The sequence below is a fragment of the Xenopus tropicalis genome, chromosome 3 (genome assembly GCF_000004195.4).
Source record: "Xenopus tropicalis strain Nigerian chromosome 3, UCB_Xtro_10.0, whole genome shotgun sequence".
Classification (NCBI taxonomy): domain Eukaryota; kingdom Metazoa; phylum Chordata; class Amphibia; order Anura; family Pipidae; genus Xenopus; species Xenopus tropicalis.
This window is the reverse complement of record NC_030679.2, coordinates 148,110,232-148,117,809: the sequence shown is the minus strand read 5'-3', so window position 1 is coordinate 148,117,809 and position 7,578 is coordinate 148,110,232.

The window sequence follows — 7,578 nt, the reverse complement described above, 5'->3', positions numbered from 1 at the left end:
GAGGGAGGAGCAAACTGAGCAGACTCCTACCCATGCCCTGAATGATTTTTCTGAGAGCAGGAAGTCTGACACAGAAGAACATGTGTACACAAAAGAAGAAAATAAATCCGGTGTATCTCTTGTAAGTGCTTTATATATATATATCTATATATATGTATGCTATATATTGATACAGTAAGTGGGTTTTAAAAAAAAAAAAGTTTTGAGCCTTCTGTTTAGCCAAATGGCATTTTAATGTGACGTGAACAGCAAGTGTTTAGCCAGTAAATAGTCATATTAGTAATGGTGCATTTATTTATGCAACAATCGATAGGAAAGGAAATAAATTAGTGATACTAAGTAGCGCAACAAAAGTAAAGTAGAACATTTAAGAAAAAAAAGAAATTCTTAGATGTGAAAGATGATGTGATACAGGTATGGGACCTGTTATCCAGAATGCTTGGGCCTGGGGTTTTCCAGATAAGGGATCTTTCTGTAATTTAGATCACAATATTCTTAAGGCTACTAAAAAATTATTTAACCATGAAATAAACCCAATAGGGCTGTTCTGCCCCAATAAGGGGTAATTATATCTTAGTTGGGATCAAGTACAGGTACTGTTTTATTATTACAGAGAAAAGGGAATCATTTAACCATTAAATAAACCCAATAGGGCTGTTCTGCCCCAATAAGGGGTAATTATATCTTAGTTGGGATCAAGTACAGGTACTGTTTTATTATTACAGGGAAAAGGGAATCATTTAACCATGAAATAAACCCAATAGGGCTGTTCTGCCCCCAATAAGGGGTAATTATATCTTAGTTGGGATCAAGTACAGGTACTGTTTTATTATTACAGAGAAAAGGGAATCATTTAACCATGAAATAAACCCAATAGGGCTGTTCTGCCCCAATAAGGGGTAATTATATCTTAGTTGGGATCAAGTACAGGTACTGTTTTATTATTACAGAGAAAAGGGAATCATTTAACCATTAAATAAACCCAATAGGGCTGTTCTGCCCCAATAAGGGGTAATTATATCTTAGTTGGGATCAAGTACAGGTACTGTTTTATTATTACAGAGAAAAGGGAATCATTTAACCATGAAATAAACCCAATAGGGCTGTTCTGCCCCAATAAGGGGTAATTATATCTTAGTTGGGATCAAGTACAGGTACTGTTTTATTATTACAGAGAAAAGGGAATCATTTAACCATTAAATAAACCCAATAGGGCTGTTCTGCCCCAATAAGGGGTAATTATATCTTAGTTGGGATCAAGTACAGGTACTGTTTTATTATTACAGAGAAAAGGGAATCATTTAACCATTAAATAAACCCAATAGGACTGTTCTGCCCCAATAAGGGGTAATTATATCTTAGTTGGGATCAAGTACAGGTACTGTTTTATTATTACAGAGAAAAGGGAATCATTTTTAAAAATGTGAATGATTTCTTTAAAATGGAGTTTATGAGAGATGGCCTTTCCATAATGTGGAGATTTCTGGATAATGGGTTTCCAGATAACGTATCCCATACCTGGATATAAAAATAACTACTATAATACAAAAAAAGAACATTATTAAACAATTAAAAGTAAATCAAGGAAGAATAATAAGAAGTAGAAAAAAAATACTAGAAGGCACGTATATCTGCAAAGGCAATGAGTAATTGGGAGCACAATTGCAATTTTCCCATAATGCAGCATTTCCCCAGAGCGTAACTGTGGCAACTGCAAGTGCTACAAATTTATTTTTGCAGTCTGGAGTCGTTAACGGTGTTCGGCATGCAAATGAGGCATGTGCTCCGCCCTATTCATTGGGGTCATATCTTTAATTAATAAAAGGTAAGAAAAAGACATTATAGTGTATCTAACTATTATCACATTCCGTAGATTCCGCAGTTCCAGTGGCAGTAAGGTAGAACAAGCCTCTTTGCTATGAAACACACTGGGAACTGGGATTTATAGAGTAGTGCCTCCACCTAGTGGTGGCCCCACACTTGTATCCTTGCCAATATCCTCCCATTGGTGGGTAACTCCCTTGGGGTTCACAGGCAGCTCAGAAGCGCACATACTGTCCATAGTGGCACCGATGACCTACTGGATCTCTGTCAGCCTGACAGGGAACAGGATAGGCTCTCTCTGAACATCTGGGACTCTAGGCTTTTCCTCTTGGATGATCTCCACGCACCCATTCTCCTTGGACACCTTCTCTGCTCTGGTTCTGGCTGGATGCTGGATCTTCTCCGGCCCAACTCATGGATTTGGCTCCAAACCCTGAATCTCACTGGGAACTCCTATTGTCCCCGATGTACTCTGGGGCAACCAGCAGGCCTCTCTCATCCCTACACTGGCTACATAGACACATTACTAAAAATGCACAGATCAGGTTGTTCAACAACTGATTCATAAGTGTAGGGTCTGGCCTTCAAGGCTTTCTACAGCCCTTAAATCACAAGGGCACAACACCCAACTCTTTGGATTTAAAACCCAAACAAGTTGGATCTATGGAAGTTTAGCTGTTCATGTACATAGTCAGTTTGCACACAAGCTGGTCCGATTGCCATCTTGGAGCCAGGAAGGAATTTTTTTCACCTCTGCAGCAAATTAGAGAGGCTTCAGATGGGGCTTTTCACCTTCCTCTGCATCAACTGGCAGTTAGGCAGGTTATATATAGGCATTATGGTTGAATGTGATGGACATACGTCTTTTTTCAACCTAACTTACTATGTTACTATGTAAGCAGGTAATGTGCCCTCAGGTAAAATGAGCATATTAGGGAAGGATTGGTCTCTGTGATGAAACCTTAACAGAAACCCATCTACTCAGAGCTCTCCAGATTTCCTGATTCCTAAAACTGTATATAATAGGGTTGAATAATGGTGTAACTAAAGTGTATAGAAGAGAGATTATTTTCTTTATATTTAATGAAAGCCCCTTGGATGGAACTGTATATTTAGCAATTAGTATCCCATAAAACATGGAGACCACAGTGAGGTGGGAGCTACAGGTGGAGAAGGCTTTCTGCCTCCCAGTGTTGGAGGAGATCCTGAAGATGGAAAGCAAAATGATAGCATATGTTGTAAGGATAAACAATAAAGGTATCACAGCCACAGGTATAATTACCACTGTGATTGCTCTTTCCACAACAAACACATCAGAACATGACAACTTAAGAAGAGGAGCCGTATCACAATAAATGTAGTCCAGGGTATTGCACCCACAGAACCCTGGGTGCGAGATCATAACAGTGATAGGAAGAAGAAATAATATGATTTCCAACCAAGACCAAATAACCAGATGGAGACAATGCTTATTGGTCATTATGGTGACATAGTGCAATGGTTTGCAGATGGCCAGGTATCGGTCATAAGCCATAACTGTGAGTAGGAAACATTCAACTCCAGTGAAGAAACCATAAGCAAAGAACTGAGTAACACAAGCAGAGACAGACATGGGGTTCCCATCTTTTAACAAGGTGCAAAGCAAATTAGGCCCAACAGTTGTAGAGAGCAAGATATCAGTTGCAGAGAGATTACTCAGGAAGAAATACATGGGAGACCTAAGGTGGTGGCTTCCCAAATACAAAGCAATGATCATGAGGTTTGCACCCAGTGCCATAATGTATATCACAAGGCATATAGAGAAGAGCAGCACCCTGAGGGGACGAGGAGCAGAAAATCCCACCAGAAGGAATTCTGTTATTTTGCTGTGATTGCAACTGCTCGTGGTATTCATTGTGAAATCAATGGCAAGTTAACTGAAAGAGATGATGCATGTATATTAGATACCTAATAGGTGCTACCAGTCCATACTGGAAAATTTATAGAATTAGTTTGTTGTTTGGACATGCAAGAGTTGGATCTATATTGTTATTATAGGTCAGAAAAGATTCATACAATAAAAGTTCTATTTTTGTTACTACATGTGGGTTGCATTAGAAAACATTCTATCACCAATATTTACAAATTTGGTTGGTCACTGGGCCTTTGTGTTGCATTAAGGAAATCAAGAATAGTTCAATATGTGGTATCCAAAGGGTTAAGAGTCCTTTAGTCTAAATTCAGGATTAGGTCGGGGTAGGCAGCAGTCAGAATAGTCAGGCAGGCAATTCAAAAACTCAATGATTGTATCTTCAAGGCAGCAATCTTCAGTATAATATCAGTTTTATTGAAGTACCATCATCAGACAGTTGACATGGTATAAATTTGAATTAAACCCGATCATTGTTGTATTTAGAAAATGTCACGATAATGCTTGAATCATTCCTAGGAAAATGTTGAGTTTACATTTGAAAATTTGAGTTTAAATAAACATTATTTTCCATGTATCCTCTTTATTTTTCCCAAACAGGAAGTGCTTCGGCAGCCATTTTAGGAACATTGGCGCCCATTCTTGAAAAACAATAATGTGTTTAAGTTTCACTTGAAAATGTGTGAAATCGAAAACAATAAGGGGATCAACTTCCCCTTGAAAATGTGTGAAATAGAAACAATAAGGGGATCAACTTCCCCTTGAAAATTTGTGAAATAGAAAACAATAAGGGGATTAACTTCCCCTTGAAACTGGGTGAAATGGAAACAATAAGGGGATCAACTTCCCCTTGAAACTGGGTGAAATAGAAACAATAAGGGGATCAACTTCCCCTTGAAAATGTGTGAAATAGAAAACAATAAGGGGATTAACTTCCCCTTGAAACTGGGTGAAATGGAAAACAATGAGCAGATTAATTTCTCCTTGAAAATGTGTCAAGAACAGGCTGTCACTGACGGTCTAAGCTATTCTAAGCCTCCATAGGACTCAGTGGTACTCGACTGATTGAATCTGATTGAATTTTGTTATTGGCAAAAGAAGTTAACTAAATATTAATAAATCAAAAAATATTGGAGTTATTTTCGAAAAAAACAGAATTTTTCGAGAAACAATATCAGAAAAATTGAGAACGGCTAAAATTCGTAAATCTCAAGTGAAAGAAAAATCAACCTTTTTTCTCAAAATTACTTAGTAAATGTTCCCCTATGATTAAGATTTTTGCCTGGAGATACAGTCACTGAGTGCCTGCTCTTCAAATATGGTGATATCTGCCCCCCTAGCTGAAGTATAGTGTAGCAGAGCCTCCTCCTACCTGTGGTGAGTTCCTTTTGGACACAATTGATTGTTTAGGAAAGTCAGAAACCAGGAAATCAATCAGAATAATTTTCCCTTGAAACTGGGTGAAATGGAAAACAATGAGTGGATTCAATTCTCCTAGGAAGGAGCAAGTTCCTAGAATGCTCCTATGAACTTGCAGGAAAAGTTCTATATTCCGGCATTGAACCAACATCGTCAGCGTTACTTTGAATTAGACGCCAAAGCATGGAACGAAGATGTCGCCATTTTGGATGCACCACCGAAGAGGAGTGGAGTTCCATCGGGTCCTCCTTATACTTTGTACCATACAAAAGTTGTGCTGCAAGAATTTCATTGTGTTTTTAGGCCCCTGTTCAAAACCAAAAGACTAGAGGTCAAGCACTATGGGTCTAGTTGAGGGACCCAAGCTAGTATCTTGGCCTATAATTACATTTGTTCTTCATTAAATCTTATTTAGCTCAGTTCCCTAAACTGTAGCTTCGCAGTAAACTCATTATTTGGTTGTGTATTATGTGATAGCAGAGGTTCAAAAAGGTCTCCTTGCCATAAGTCATCTATGCTAAGGTGGTAAGTTACACGCCCATTGCTTTTTTAAAAAAAATAATTTTATGGCCTCAGCATAAAGTGAAAAATAACAAATTTCACTGGAGAGCCAAGCAAGTTCTGTGTGTTTATTTAGAGATACATAGCACTACATATTTCAGACCTCTTGGGTCCTTCCTCCGATGCAGTAGGACCCAGAGGAAGTACTACACCAGAGGAAGGACCCCAAGAGGTCTGAAACATGTAGTGCTATGCATCTCTAAATAAACACACGGAACTTGCTTGGCTCTCCAGTGGAATTTGTTATTTTTCATATTATATACTGAAGGGGACCTGGCGAACCCAAAACCACTGTTGGATTGAGCCCTTCACTGAACTTCATGTATAGGTGGCTTCATTTTTCTTTTGACTCACCATTAAAGTGTCAGCATTAAATTATTGTAATCAATGAGGCTAGTGGCAAGGCCCACAAAATTGTTTCTTTGCCGGTGTAGAACCAATATTTATCAGTAGAGTTGTATTTTTTCTGTCATACTACTTACTTTACTGAGGTTCAATAAAAATACCTTCCAGTAACGAAGCAATAACCATGAACCAAGCCTCTCTCAGACTTGTGCTCCCCCATGCAATGTAATTCTGGGGCTTCTAAACTACCTGGCAGGATAGCAATTATCAAGAAAGGAGTGATACCTTTTACTGGAGGAGAAGAAGAAGAAGACTATTGTATCTCCTGAACAACTGAAGATCCAAACCCCTGTCTTGCATAACCATCCTCCACAGTTTGTTCCCCAACTGTCATTGGTCACAGGTTAGTTTCTAGAAGACTATTGTATCTCCTGAATAGCTGAAGATGTACAATCCAAACCCCTACATTGCATAACAATCCTCCACAGTTTGTTCCCCAACTGCCATTGGTCACCAGGTTAGTTTCTAGAAGACTATTGTATCTCCTGAACAGCTGAAGATGTACAATCCAAACCCCTACATTGCATAACAATCCTCCACAGTTTGTTCCCCAACTGCCATTGGTCACCAGGTTAGTTTCTAGAAGACTATTGTATCTCCTGAACACCTGAAGATGTGGAATCCAAACCCCTACATTGCATAACAATCCTCTACAATTTGTTCCCCAACTGCCATTGGTCACCAGGTTAGTTTCTAGAAGACTATTGTATCTCCTGAACACCTGAAGATGTGGAAACCAAACCCCTGTCTTGCATAACAATCCTCTACAGTTTGTTCCCCAACTGTCATTGGTCACAGGTTAGTTTCTAGAAGACTATTGTATGCCCTGAACAGCTGAAGATGTGGAAACCAAACCCCTGTCTTGCATAACAATCCTCCACAGTTTGTTACCCAAATGTCATTGCTCACCAGGTTAGTTTGTAGAACAAAGTGTGTAAGATACACTCAGGCATATCATAGACCCACCGACAGGTTGATATTAGATACAGACCATACAGAACATGGAAGGAAGATATGATGACAAAGTAGCCGCCCTGCACAATGCAGCACAACTGATATTTTCAGGCTACTTTATAAAGCTTTGAGATGGTTCCTTGTGGAGTTCCAGCAACCAGGAGGATCCCTTATGAGCCAATTACAGTAGGTGTCACAAATCAAAATAGAAAGAGCAACATAAATTGAGCAACATACAGCTGCAGGCAGCAAGTTTTCACATTTTGTCCCACCATGTCCAGACCGAACTTCTGTGAAAAAGTATTTAGTTGTCCATTCATTGTCCATTTCTTCTTCCTTACCTATACTTTGGACTAAAATATTAGACTATATTCGGAGGGGTGGTTTTAAGCATTTTGTATGGGAGAGACTTGCTGTTCTGGTCTGAGGATGAAATTTGAATGGGAAGGGCAATGGGGTTTTAAGGTGTTTGCTTCATAGCTCCAATCACTTAAACTAAGAAACAG